The 15,694-nt window shown below is 36.7% G+C and overlaps 1 protein-coding gene across 2 annotated transcripts in view; it reads right to left on the bottom strand.

Moving 5' to 3' along the window:
- The window catches only part of LOC109728736, a 63,756-nt gene extending 51,723 nt beyond the window's left edge, over window positions 1–12,033 (bottom strand). For both annotated transcript variants that reach the window (XM_020259242.1, XM_020259243.1), the window contains exon 1: window positions 11,917–12,033. The gene's annotated coding sequence lies outside the window, so the exon portion shown is untranslated. The remainder of the gene's footprint in view (window positions 1–11,916) is intronic.

Raw genomic sequence — 15,694 nt, 5'->3', positions numbered from 1 at the left:
CGAAGGGAAGAGAGAGAAAAAAAAAAGAAAAAAAAGAAAAAAAAAAACCCCAAACAAAGTATACGACGGGGACGTCGTCCCACAGTGCCTGAATCGCAAAAACAAGCGTTTCGGGCACGCCGCGGGTGGAAAGGACGAGCTTCTACCTGTTCGGAAACAGGGACAACGATCGGGCCTGGAAGCGCAGGATGCTGATTCATACGTTTCCCTTTACTGTTTCTCTTTCTCCGTCTCCAAGAGAGTTTTTTGATTCATGATGTGATGAATCTTTACTCTTAATGTTGGATGTTTGTCGTATGTTTGTGTGAGAGAGAACACACAGTACCGGAATCGGTTGGGGTGATAAATATCCGGGTTTCCACGGAAAAGTTGAGTGGGTGATGGTGTATTGAGTAGGTAATAATGTATGTATTACTCGGATGTATTACTCGGGAGTATTTACGGTTTTCGAGTTCTCAGTGGGTATTGAGGGTACTCAAAGTACTGGGAACTCAAAGGGTGTCGCCCAACCCAAACCCAGATGAACGGTTGGGCTAAGCTGGGCAGAAGTTGGGCTTGAGCGATTCGTCTAAACCCGGTCCCTGGCCCGACGTATCCTTAAAAAGATTCAGGGACTGTAAAAAAAAAAAAAGAAAGAGAGAGAGAGAGAGGGAGGGGAGAAAAAGAGAGAAATAGAAAGAAATAGAAAGAAAAAAGAGGGAGAAAAACAAAGGATGACATGGTGAGATTTTTTGGTGCAATTCGCGCCTCGAACTTTGAAATTGGTATTCACCAATTAAAAAGAGGCGTATAGAAATTCGCGAATAGCGTTGGGCTCATCTAATTAGAGGGTATTTTGCGTTCAATTCAGGCGAATCGGGGTAAATTAGAAATCCGATGTTATGTATTAATTATGGAAATTCTTGCCTTGTTTAGTGGTTTCGTTGTGAGCTAGGGAGAAGTACGTGAACGGTGGAGTCCTTGCCATAGCCGATCTAGCTAGTTGAGGTGGGTTCCGAGTCGCCGAAAACGGCGAATTTCTTTCTATGTCTATTTTGACAACCTATACCTTACATGTACATACATGCATGAATTACAAAGCATTGATCATCCTATATAGACCTTTTATGTATGGACATGAGATATTTCCTTTTCTTTGCATTGTGCATGCCATGAGTTGCATGTTAGAGGTCAAGGACTCGTGAGACATGTGTGGCTTGATCCTTTGGACATTTTATGGAGTTGAGACCATTGGGTAGTTTCTTGTGACTCTTTGACCATCACATGGACTATAGCCTGCAGATGCCACCTTGAGCATGACAATATTACACGCTACAATACTCGGTAAGGGTCACTCCCCTCGAGTCCCGCTCCGGATGCTGGCCAGTGATAGCAGAGACAGTAGCCTAGGAGTCGCCGTCAAACCTGCGGGAGTGTGTCTGCACACTAGGCGTGTGCAGACTTGACCGGACCTATGAGTCGGTCGTTGCGATTGGGTATCTTGACAGTATTTCTTCACTCACATGCATAGATGGCGTATTTAGAATGGTTATGCATAACAGAGAAGATACAAAGAAATAGAATATGACATGTAGTTGAGTGTTTATTTTCCTGTTCATCATATGCATAAAAATAAAATACTACTTGCATTTGCTTTCTAGATGCATAGACTATTACATACAGTTGGAATAGTTCATGTTGTTTCCATGCACATAGAATAGTTCATTTACCTTTTTGCTTAAAAGTTTACTTTGGTTATATCATGCTTCAGTCCTTGTTCTATATTACTCTTTACCGCTCTTTCACTTAATCGTGTTCAATGAGACCTAGTGGGAAGGTCGTTGTTGTCGCCGACCGTACCCACTGGGAACTGCTATTAGTAGTTCTCATACCCTCTTGTGGTTTGCTTTCTAAAGATAGGTGCACCATCCACTAATCGAGATAAGGGGATCACGCTGTAGATAGCATCTCCTACTATCATTCTTAGACTGTAGTGGACTACCAAATAGAGAGCTACACTGAACCACCTTTTGGACTGGCGAGGGCCAGGCCCATCTATTTGTACTTAGTTTTTGGGATTTGAGTTTTATATGATGTTACTATCCTATGAACAGTGGATCAGCTTGTATATAGTGCTCTAATACATATCGTTTGGTTCCTTAATAGTTCCTTTTGGTTCTTGCAATGTGAAAAATATTCGGGATAACCCCTTGTATTACTTCATGATTGTTTAGTTATGTTGCCACTTCGTTCGGATAGGAAAAACTCTGTCCGTTCGGCGGGTCTGTTAGCGCCCCGTAGCCTTCCGCTACAAACTCGTGGCGTGACAGCCTATGTCACTTAGTGACAGGCATGCTGGGTCTTTTAGAGACAGGTGTCGACAATTGCCAATAGCCTAGGTCATCGACGTGTCAGGGACTTAGAAAAATTTCTGCGCAGCATAGTCCCTTGCCCAACTCTGCAAGCTGAAACAGGTTGTCAATGAGACCCGATTCCAGCCCTTCTATCGGAGAAGAAAGGTTACAAAACTGCTACCATTATGTCTTGAAAAACTGCCAAGAGTCATAGAAAACTCTTGGGCTTTGTATTCATGAGGGCACATTACTATGTATTAATGGGTGAGTTAGCAGATGAGTTATGGTAGACTAAATTTATTGTATCTTAGGCCTATAAATTGTGGGAATGGCTAAGGCCAAAGCACATAAGAGAGAGAGTGTGTTGTAATCCTCCTTTTCTAAATAATTGAGAGTACTTAGTTTTTTTTTTGGATAACCTCTATCCCTCTCTTTTCTTTCATTTGCATACTTAGTCGTAGGACGGAAAGGTCCAGACTAGCAACAGGGAGCAAGGCTTGTCCATCTATGCGAAGAAAGGTGGGTGCCGCACGGGCTTTGCGAGCAAAATTTCTATGTCCATGACAAACGGCTCTCCTCCTCCACGACGGCAGCTAGCACCCACGGGTGCAACCGAGTGCTCACCTCCTCAAGCCGATCTTTCCTTTGCCCTCGGTCTTGTGCGACCGTGGCCAAGCTCCGCAATCACCGCAATTTCTTCTTCCTTTGGTCAACAACAACGCGCCAGAACCATCGAATGGCCGAGACGAAAGCCAGAGTCGTCGACATTCCCTATGCGCGCCTCAGGTCGAAGCCAAGGCTTGGACGTAGGTAAATAATCTCAACTCCCCTATTTGATTCATTGTCGCATGTGTTTACATAATTAGTGTTGTTGTTTTCATCGTTGCGTTTTGGGTGTCGTTAGACATCATAGGAGAGTTGAACATGTTGAATCTGGATGAAAACATTTGGCCTTCTTGCTAGCCAAGTATTCATGGTCGAGCCCTCGTAGGCGCGTTTTGCTAGGACGAAAGCTTTAGGGCTCATCGTGTGCACGTACTGTCTCGGCACCAAAATCAGCGCAATCCAGGACCTCGGAGCCTCATTTGGAGCCAAGCCTTGTGGTCATGTCTTGTATTGCCATGCACTATCCGCAGGGGTGGAAACGAGCCGAGCTCGAGCGAGCTTATCTCGGCTCAAGTTCGGCTTGAAATTAATTTCGAGCCGAATTAATTCGAGTCGAGCTCGAGCGAGCTTAATTTTGAGTCGAGCGAGCTCGAGCCTTAAACGAGCCGTTTGAAATTCTCAACATCATATGATCAATAGTTTAATTTGTGTAGAACATTATCTACAATTTAATACAAAAATATATCTAATAGTTCAAAGTACAAAATAATTATATGAAATACGATATTATAATATGAAGAAAAATAATTTATGAGTTGAATAATTTTGGACAGTCTATCCATAACGCTGTCCCGACGCCAAAGATGGTGCATTTCGTCACCTCTTGTGGCTAAAGTGATGTGCCGGTGACATGGATCGATTATTAGTGTCATTTCGAACGCCGATTAGCGAAAACGACATCCTAAGCACGAGTAATTGGTCTTTCTGCATCCTAAACTTATCGTTTAGTGTCGAACTTGTGTTTGAGGGCTGAAGCGATGATTCGGAAAGTTGTTTTGACTATGTAATACCAAATTATTTTTATTTTTATTTATTTGATAAAGCCGGCTTATTTTGCTCAATTTAAAAAATCTATGGCAAGGATCAAAGTGCCTATCGGCACGGGCCGTATCCACTGTGTCGTATCGTACCAGTAAAAAATCAGCACGATACAGCCCCTGTGTCGAAGGCACGACTCAAACTCCTCTATTCTTGAAATTAGTAACTAATATTCTCAATGCAATTCAAAAGATTTAATAAAAATACATAATAAATAATTGGCATATTTTGTTGCTAAAAAAAATATATATTTCATGCCATTACTTGTCGACACACATATTTTTTGTGACCGGCACACATCAGCATGCATCATGCCGACAAGTTTTCGGCACGACCCCGTGCCACAGGACTTAAATCCTTGGTCTATGGGTTTATATGCAATTATACAACCCTAATTAATAAAAAGGCTCCTAATCTCTCTTTTTCTCCCTAACCCGTCGTTCTCTCTCCTTCTCTCGTTCAACCTTATTTACGCCACACCTTTCGCACACGTGCACAATCTCTCTCTTTCTCACACAATCCTCAATCTTGTCTTTCGACACTGCTGCCAACGTCGCACTCTTTCATCGTCGTCGTCGTCATTTTGTTTGGGGTCGACATTGTTGGATCATCAAAAGGCACCTCGTTCGTCGTTGTTTTCCTTTATCGTCTTAAAAAATATTTCGATGATTAATTTGATTAGCGATGTTTGACCGAATGATACTCGAATTAATTAGAGGTAAGCAACAAAACGCCTGTTAATTTATTTTTAATAAAAATTATAGAAATTTGTTATAAATGGAAATCCCTTATTAAGTAGTTTTTTAGAATAAGGGTTAAGCACGCTTATATAAATTACAAATTGTTGCTACAATGATGTTGGCCATGTCAGCATGAATTTTGTGATAGAAGCTAGCTTCGATTTTGTGCACCTCCGAGTGCAATTTTTTGACGTGCCTTCAAGTACAATTTTGTGATGAGCCTCCGCATGTTATTTAGATTCATCTTCGGGTTTGTGATCGTGCCTTCGGTGCCTCTAATGTGTGTTTAGGACCTCAGCCAATGAGTAGCTAGTTACTGAATACTTTCATTTCGAATTCTAATTCTTGAAATAAGAATGTTTTTGTTAAAACCTTATTTCTCTTAGTCTTTTGTAAAACATGCTTCTTTAAGACTCAAAATTCTGAAACGTGATTTCTAAAAGTTTGTGAAAATCAGTCATCACTATTATATTTTCAGTATGAAGATTTCTATTTGATTATTTAGAAAATTTTTTGTTTTGCATGCTTAATCATACTAATGTGGTGTATGGTTGCTTATCCAGATTTCGAGACTCTTCTACCGAGCAAGGGCGAGACTGAGTGAACGCTAGTCGAAGTTTGTCGTTTGAGTTGCTTTCTTTTGTTATTTTGTCTGTGTAGTAATGTAGATGTAAAGGGGGTTTCCGTGAATTATCATCTGATTGTTTTTTTTTTGTTTTGTTCTTTGCTCTGTACCACATAATTTAGTAAATTTTTGTGACTAACGTTTTGTCTGATTCTTGTTAGGTTTTGTAGCCTTACATATTTGTTGTTCTAGTAGGTATGTGGCACCTGTTACGTCTCGGATTTGGGGCGTGACAAAAAAAGGGTATCTGAGCTTAGGTTTAAGATTTACAGGGATTGTAGAAAATTGATCAATAGGATAATAACTAATAAGGTTCATCTTAGAACATGCAAGAATGTGCGAGTGGGGTAGAGGTTTGGTTTTGGAAGGTTAGAATTTTGATTATGTTTTTTATTCTGATATCATAAGTAATCGTGATTGAAATTCATTATTTCTATCTTAGTAATAGTTTTGACCTTATGTGTATTCTTCTTCTTTATTTTGTTGGCTAATCTTTGTTATTTGTTTGATCATGAGCTATGGTTAATCCAGTTAAGGTTCTAATCTTTTTATTTTGATTCACAATTGTAATGCATAAGCTAAGAATCTTGTCATTGTGCTGTATTCAATAAAGTTCATTTCATTAAAAAGTTTCTCACTATGAATTCGATTTTCAATGTGCTATATTTTATTCTTTGATTATGTGATTGAGAAAGTATGTTGTGCCTTTTCACATGTTTCTGTCTTACTGCAAATCTTTAATATACGTGAGAAGGTATTTCATTTCATAAATTAATTATATCTGTATTATTGTTGCTCTATTTTTTGATCAAACCCTTAGCTTAGTCAACTTGATTGACCTATGAAATAGGGTGATTTTATATTGTGGTTGCAATTAGATTAATCTTTCTAATGATTTGTCTCGAATTGTGTTAGGCCTTTCCGTTATGATTAATTCCTTCATATGGCATTTTGTTAGTGATGATTGTACTTGTCTTGTCCTTTCATGATGGATATGTTATGATTAGATTTTAACTAGTCAGCCCAAAATTTAATTGAGTTCTAGAATATTATATTGTTAAGTTTGATTTTACAATCACAGAATGATACAATTGAGACTATAATTTACTTGTTTCGTGATTCAGGACTTAGGAACTATTAGTAATCTCTATGGTATCTCATATATATTGTATGAAGTTCATGAAAATTATTTCATAAGCATAATATTTGCAGAAAACAAAAGTAGAGGATAATTATGAGTGACTTGCTAAACGTTTAGAGACCAAAATTTGATATCATGAAAGGAAGGGAAATGTACTGATGGAATTTCAAATATTTGTGAGATAAGGAAAGCATTTTATATGTAAACGATAATAGAATGATGCAAGAGTATTGAAGACATTATTCCACTGTTTTGTTTGAATGAAATATAAGTTGGAGGATCAGAATTTGATTTGAAAATCTTTTTATTGAATTGGAGTGAGATTACATACAGTAGAATTCTAGCAAAATGTTACGAATTATTATTTTGTTAAAGAGTTATTCGATATTAATATTCGATAAGTATTAGAGTGCACAGCAAAAGCACAATGTAAAATTCGATGATCGATATTAATTTTTGGCTAAATTACAGAAAACCTCCCTATCCAATACCTCTTTTTCCCCATTATTTAAAAAGCTACACTTTGCCCCCTTGAAAAATGAAAAAATGTTCACAGGGGGGTACACCGTGACAAAATGACCAAAATGCCCCTCACCATCTTCGTCTTCTCCCCCAACCTCGCTCAGTCGTCGCCCCTCCTCTTCCGTTCTTCGCGCCTCGCTCAACCGCAGCTCCGACTCCATTTTCCTCCACATGCTCCCACGCTCTTCCTGCACTCGTGTTGCCGCTCCATTTCGGCGACGATAGGGAAGAGATCGGAGTGGGCATGGACGAAGAGGCGTGCGAGGGCGAGGGCGAAGGAGCACGAGAGCATGTGTGTAGACGCGAATGGAGGAGTAGGCAAGGGCGAGGTGGCAGAGGAGGGCGAGGCGGCTGTGTAGGGCGAGGCGGCGGTGTAGGGCGGCGAGGAAGGAGGCGGCAGGGAGGTGAGGGTATTTTGGGTATAAAAATATATAATAATAGGATATAAACGGAACCCTAACGGAATACTGACGGCGGGGGGCCAAAGTGAACATTTCTCATTTTTCAAAGGGGCAAAGTGTAGGTTTTTAAATGACAGGGGGGGAAAGTGAAAAAGCGGGTATTGACAAAGGGGTTTTCTGTAATTTAGCCTTAATTTTTTTTATATTTGTATATGAGATAAGCAGGTAGATTATATTTTATAAAATTTTATTAGCGATTGTCATGTGAACTTCAATATCAGAACAATAAGACGAAATGAGTAATTGTCATATCAACTGTCTGAGCAAACTATTCGGATTTCGAGGACAGAAGTTATATTAAAATGGAATATGAATTATTTTGTTCTTAAAACTTCTCATTTAGCTCGACAGTAAAAATTTCGAGGGCGAAATTTTTGTTGGGAGGAAAATGTAATACCCAATTTTTTTATTCTTATTTATTTGATAAAAGAGGCTTATTTTACTCAACTTAAAAAAGTTATTTTACTCAACTTAAAAAGTCTAGGGGTTTATGTGCAATTATGCAACCCTAATTAATAAAAAGGCTAATAATCTCTCTTTTTCTCCCCAACCGGTTGTTCTTTCTCCTGCTCTGGTTCAACCTAATATGCACGCACATCTTTCGCACATGCGCGCGATCTCTCTTTTTCTTGCACGATCCTCAATCTCGTCTTTCGACAGCAAAGCCACCGCCGCCAATAACGCACTCTTTGATCTTCGTCAGCATCTTTTTGTTTGGGGCCAACATCGTTGGATCGCCAAAGGCACCTCGTTCGTCGTTGTTTCCTTCATCGCCATCAAAAATATTTCGTTGATTAATTTGATACTCGATGTTTGACCGAAAGATACTCGGATTAATTAGAGGTAAGCGACCTAACGCCTGTTAGTTTATTTTTCATAAAAATTATTGAAATATGTTACCGAACAAAATGCACTTTTTGTATAGTTTTTCAAAATAAGGACTAAGCGTGCTTATATAAATTACAAATCGTCGAAAGATAAAAACTACTAAAAAAATTTTATTTGGCTGCTGTGTAATTTTTAGAAAAATATGTGCTTTAGAAATTGTACTTATTTGATAAAATCTTGGTATATTGTTATAACAATGTTGGCCATATCAACATGAATTTTGTGATGGAAGCTATCTTCGAATTTTTGATGCATCTCCTAGTGCAATTTTGTGACACGCATTTGGGTACAATTTTGTGATGCGCCTCCCGGTGCTATTTAGATTCATCTCGAGTGCTTGCGCTTCATGATCATGCCTTCGGTGTCTCTAATGTGTCTAGGACCTCAACCAACGGGTCGCTAGTTATTGGAGACTTTCGTTTCAAATTCTAATTTTTGAAATAAGAATGCTTTTGTTAAAATTTTATTTCTCTTAGTCTTTTGTAAAACATGCTTGTTTAAGATTCATAAATTCTGAAACGTAATATGTAAAAGTTTGTAAAACTCAATCATCACTATTATATTTTCAGTATGAAAATTTATATTTGATTATTTAGAAAATTTTCTATTTTGCATGCTTAATCATACTAATGTGGTGTATTGTTGCTTATCTAGGTTTCAAGACTCTTTTGCCGAGCAAGGGGGAGACCAAGTGAACGCTAGTTGTAGTTTGTCGTTTGAGTTGCTTTCTTTTGTTATTTTGTCTGTATAGTTAGGTAGATGTAAAGTGGGTTCCTGTGGATTATCATCTGATTTTATTTCTTTCTGTTTTGTTCTTTTCTCAGTATCGCATAATTTAGTGAATTTTTGTGATTATCATTTTGTTTGATTCTTGTTAGGTTCTGTAGCCTTACATATTTGTTGTTCTAGCAAGTATGTAGCGTCTGTTACTCATCGGTTTTGGGGCGTGACAGACTATCAATGTCAATCCTGAAGCTTTTTCTAGCTAGACTTGCGCAAAGCTGGTTCCGACATCAAAATCGATGTTTTTCTGTTGGAGGGCAAGTTTTGTGGCCAGCACCTATAATGATGCAACTTATGTGCCGCTATCCCTCACTTAAAATGGTGTTTCGGGATTGTGTAGGGCTGAAACATTTGAAGCATCAGGCGATGTTCAGAGTCTATTCGGGAGTCGGTTAGCGGAATCGACGCTCCAAAAGCCCCAGAGCTAAATGTTATGCAACCTATATGAATCGCAGCCAAGAACTTTGGGTGCGGCTCTCCCGACACCTAAGATCAAGGATTTAAATGCCCATCAGCACACGTCGTATGCCTGTGCCATATCGTGTGAACAAGATATCGGCACGATACCGCCACCGTATCTATGGCACAACTCAACCTCTGTTCTTTAAATTAGTAGTTCAAAAGATTTGATAATGATACATAATAAGCAATTAGAAATTTAGAATATTTTGTTGCTAAAGAAAATAAATATTTTATGGCATTATGTGTCGGCACACATGCATTTTTCGCGACCAGTACGCATCGGCATGACCCATCACGCACCGTGTCGTGCCGTACTAACAAATTTTCGGCACAAACCCATGCCACGACACTTAAGCAAACTTATTCTTTTTTTAAAAACAAAGGAGCAAAGCAAGGAAAAAACAAAAAAACTAACAAAATTTCATCTTTTTTGGCCAAACAAGTGGCATAAATGTGTCATTTCATAACAATCTATCGTGCTAGTGTCCTCCATTCAAAATTTGAGTTTTAGAAAAATAAAAACAAAAGGGAAGCATAATTCCACCAGNACGCTTATATAAATTACAAATTGTTGCTACAATGATGTTGGCCATGTCAGCATGAATTTTGTGATAGAAGCTAGCTTCGATTTTGTGCACCTCCGAGTGCAATTTTTTGACGTGCCTTCAAGTACAATTTTGTGATGAGCCTCCGCATGTTATTTAGATTCATCTTCGGGTTTGTGATCGTGCCTTCGGTGCCTCTAATGTGTGTTTAGGACCTCAGCCAATGAGTAGCTAGTTACTGAATACTTTCATTTCGAATTCTAATTCTTGAAATAAGAATGTTTTTGTTAAAACCTTATTTCTCTTAGTCTTTTGTAAAACATGCTTGTTTAAGATTCATAAATTCTGAAACGTAATATGTAAAAGTTTGTAAAACTCAATCATCACTATTATATTTTCAGTATGAAAATTTATATTTGATTATTTAGAAAATTTTCTATTTTGCATGCTTAATCATACTAATGTGGTGTATGGTTGCTTATCCAGATTTCGAGACTCTTCTACCGAGCAAGGGCGAGACTGAGTGAACGCTAGTCGAAGTTTGTCGTTTGAGTTGCTTTCTTTTGTTATTTTGTCTGTATAGTTAGGTAGATGTAAAGTGGGTTCCTGTGGATTATCATCTGATTTTATTTCTTTCTGTTTTGTTCTTTTCTCAGTATCGCATAATTTAGTGAATTTTTGTGATTATCATTTTGTTTGATTCTTGTTAGGTTCTGTAGCCTTACATATTTGTTGTTCTAGCAAGTATGTAGCGTCTGTTACTCATCGGTTTTGGGGCGTGACAGACTATCAATGTCAATCCTGAAGCTTTTTCTAGCTAGACTTGCGCAAAGCTGGTTCCGACATCAAAATCGATGTTTTTCTGTTGGAGGGCAAGTTTTGTGGCCAGCACCTATAATGATGCAACTTATGTGCCGCTATCCCTCACTTAAAATGGTGTTTCGGGATTGTGTAGGGCTGAAACATTTGAAGCATCAGGCGATGTTCAGAGTCTATTCGGGAGTCGGTTAGCGGAATCGACGCTCCAAAAGCCCCAGAGCTAAATGTTATGCAACCTAGATGAATCGCAGCCAAGAACTTTGGGTGCGGCTCTCCCGACACCTATGATCAAGGATTTAAATGCCCATCAGCACACGTCGTATGCCTATGCCATATCGTGTGAACAAGATATCGGCACGATACCGCCACCGTATCTATGGCACAACTCAACCTCTGTTCTTTAAATTAGTAGTTCAAAAGATTTGATAATGATACATAATAAGCAATTAGAAATTTAGAATATTTTGTTGCTAAAGAAAATAAATATTTTATGGCATTATGTGTCGGCACACATGCATTTTTCGCGACCAGTACGCATCGGCATGACCCATCACGCACCGTGTCGTGCCGTACTAACAAATTTTCGGCACAAACCCATGCCACGACACTTAAGCAAACTTATTCTTTTTTAAAAAACAAAGGAGCAAAGCAAGGAAAAAACAAAAAAACTAACAAAATTTCATCTTTTTTGGCCAAACAAGTGGCATAAATGTGTCATTTCATAACAATCTATCGTGCTAGTGTCCTCCATTCAAAATTTGAGTTTTAGAAAAATAAAAACAAAAGGGAAGCATAATTCCACCAGAGAGTAACTATTGAAATATTGCCAATGTAAAGAGAAGCAGACCAATCTATTTAATTGAAGACAGAGAACTGTAGAGAATGAAAATTACCTCCAACTGCTTCAACATTGATTCATCTAACAAATTGCACAGTGCAAATAGAACGGAGGCATTAAACTTGTCAATAATGGAGATAGCATTATGTACATTCTTCAGCAGTACCTTCAGCTGCAAAAATGCCATTGAAGCGAGAAGTTTCTCGAGAATACGAAAAGCAAAAGCAACGCACAATAATGAGTACAAGATCTGACCTCAAATCCAGTTAGTCCAACCTCAAAATGGTCATATAGATATTGAAATTGATAACCGAGAGAGGTGTTATCGACTGAACCGCTCAGCCATTCCTTAGATATAAAATCATCACTGTAATCATTATTAGATATGAGAGAACCATGCTTGTGCTTATCCACAGATCTTACATATAAAGCTTCAACTCCCACAACCTATCAAGCATGGTTATTATAAATGTTCAGACAATATTAATCAATATGACCGAATCTACAAAATGAATTCTCATACTATGAGATGAATTAAGCTGAAAAAGAGTTAAAATCACCAAAAATTGAGCATAGCAATACAATCTAAAAAAATTGTGTGTCTTCCTATCTAACCTCCAAATAATCAACTACACAAGGATTGTCGTGCCACCGGCACGACCCGTGTCGCTATGCCATCGGCACGGCATGGCAAAGCAGCATGGGTCATACCCATGTACAGCCCCCTGTGCTAGTGGCACGCTAGTAGGGTTTAGCAGGGATTTTTTAAAACTTTTTTAAAAGTAATGTTAGCTTTTTAGGATATTTTAAGATTTGTAATGCATATAAACTTGATCCAAATTGTATCTATCATCTAGTCCATGTAAAAATGGTCATATACAACTCATGAAAGCACCTAAATACTAGTATATGACCAATAATTAACAACAAATAATATTAGAGATAAATTCAATATGCTCAAATCATAACTCTAAAGTCTAAACATTTATCTTTCATCACTAGTAGTACATTGAGGGCGTGTTTGGTTCGCTTCTTTTTCACCCTGAAATCGGAATCGGAATGGGTGAATCCGTTTGTGGGTGTTTGGTACGCGGGAGTCCCATTCCGATTCCAATTCCCGAGTGGAATGGGAATCCCCCAATCACCTCTTTTTTCAATCCGGCCTAAGAAGTCGGATTGGACGTTGAATCCGGACGGAATGGATATTTATTCCAATTAAATTTATTTTTTCAACTTTTTAAATTAAAATATGAGTTAAAATTTAAAAATTAAATATATAATTTTAAATTTTAATTTGAACTTAAATTAAAAATTAAAATTTAATCAAGTATTTCGAATCTAACTTATGAATTTGAATTTAAATTAAATTTTAATTTATATAAAGTTTTATTCAAATTTTATTTCAAACTTAAATTAAATTTATGAATTCTAATTAAAATTTAAATTGTAATTTTATGTTTGAATTTGAATAAATCAAAATTTAGTTTCATATTTTGAATTATCCACTCAACTTCAAAGATTAAATTTTTTTTAAAAAAATAGATTTAAAATTTTGACATTATTCCAAAAGTTTGATGTAAATTTTTAATATTTAATTTTTAATTTAAATTTAAATTAATATATTATAAAGATAATGTTAATATATTAATTTGATTACGTTTTTTATATCCACCTGAACCAAACACCGACAATGAGAATGATTTATTCCGATTTCGATTCAGGTGATGAACCAAACAGAATTAGGTAATGAGTCATTCCGATTCCGATTCCAGCTTATTTTGATTCCGATTCCGATTCCGACTCCGACTTCAAACCAAACACACCCAGAGTGTCTAGGTGGATCATATTGGTGATTGTCATCATTAGTTACTAGATTGATCCCTTGACTATATAAATATTGCTGATACAGGTGAAAGCCCATTTTGTGCTAGTACAGCTCGTAATCATTGCGAATATATTCAATATAGCGAATTGTATCGTGATGTACATATACTATCGTAACCGACACTGGTATAGGAACAACGATGACACCATCAAAGATCTCTTTTGACCCCTTAAAATTAAAAAAAAAAACCAATAAATAGATCCATGTCAAACCGTGCTAGTTCAGCATGAATAGGCACGGGGTGATATAGGGGCGGCACGCCGCTATACGAGGCGATACGAGGGTGGTACCCCGCAATACAAGGTGGCATGCCCACAGTTTCCGAGTACCAGGTGGCACGGACCCATGCCATGTGCCAGGCCCATGCCACCGACACAGGCGATCCTTGCCGGTACATAACTACATATAAATAAAATTCCAATTAAGATAAAAAGATGCTACATTTAAAATAGTTTTTTCACACCTTTCAGCCTGTTTTTTAAATTCACTAAAAAGAATTTGGTGATTTTTCAACATGTAAGATGCTTTCAAAACATTTTGAAAATGTAAGTACTTGGAAAACCTAAATATGAGATACTACTATAGGTCATTGATTTGAAAGGGTCAATCATATAACTCACCAGTCAGAACCAAACAAAATAGTTTTCCGCCACCGTCCTAACTTTTTTACTCACAAACATCATATCACAATCCTTTGTGTCATAGATTAGTTTAAATTGAAAAATACAAATACAGGGAAAAGAAAGTTGTGTATCCTATCAATACATACCATTATTAGTGCTTCGAAACCTTCACTATGCGATGGAAGTTTAATGATAATATTGCAAAAACTAACGTCCCAATGAAGCTTTTTACGATTATGAGATATATACCTACAACAAAGTAGAAAGTGAGAATATTTACAGACAAGAAAGTTCAATGTTATTGACTTAAGTTAAATGAAACCACTTTGATAAAGATAACATACTCAGTTTTTGATAGTACTCTGGCCTTATAATTATCAAACCTGTTGAGTGAAGACAGCACCTTCAAATCATAGAGTAAATTAAAAAAAATTAATAAAACAGAGTTGCTAGAAGTAGTATCAAATAGCACCATTATGATACAGCCTATTTACACTTTATGAAAACTGTAACAGTTTGCCAACTACACTTGTTGTTCACATTTAGGGCATGTTCGGTTGCTCGCAAGCCACTGAAGTGAAAAAGTCACCTCTAAGAAAGTCACGTTTAAAAAAGTGACTTTTGACTTTAGTTATTTGGTTCACTGTAAAGTGAAAAAGGAAAATCTGTAGTATCGTGGCTACTTCTGTTTGGTTGTACATGAGTCGTAAGTTTAAATTCAATTTAAAATTTAAGTTCAATTTTGTCACAATTTAAATTTAAAATTTTGATTTGAGTGTGAAATTATATTTACATTTTAAATTTACAACTCAAATTCCAAATGTATAATTGAACTGTAAATTTCAAATTAAAACTCATAACAGAAATCAAATTTAGAAATCAAACTTGAACTTAAATTTAAATTCAAATCTGCTTGATCGTGAAATGACATTTGAATTCATAATTCATAATTTGAATGTAAACTTTGAATTTGAAGTTAGATTCAAAACTTTAAAATTTAAATTCATAATGTCCAATTGGACTCACAATTCAAATTCAAAGTTCTAATTGAAACTCATAACTAAATTAAATTAAAAAATTAAACATAAATTTGAATTAACATTTATAGTTAAAAATTAAAACTTCAATTTAAATCTAAATCAACACACAATTTGAATTAAAAAATTAAATTAAAATGTGAATTTCTTAAACTTTAAATTTGAATTCAAACATGAATTTAAAGATGAATTTACAATTTAAAGTCAAAACATACAATCACACTTTACGGTAAATTACACTTTTGGTCTTCAAACCATGAGGCACATGACACTTTGGTCCTCAAACTT

Source organism: Ananas comosus, linkage group 24 (genome assembly GCF_001540865.1).
Source record: "Ananas comosus cultivar F153 linkage group 24, ASM154086v1, whole genome shotgun sequence".
Classification (NCBI taxonomy): domain Eukaryota; kingdom Viridiplantae; phylum Streptophyta; class Magnoliopsida; order Poales; family Bromeliaceae; genus Ananas; species Ananas comosus.
Note: the sequence above shows the minus strand (reverse complement) of the source record. Positions and strands in the feature narration are given on the sequence as shown.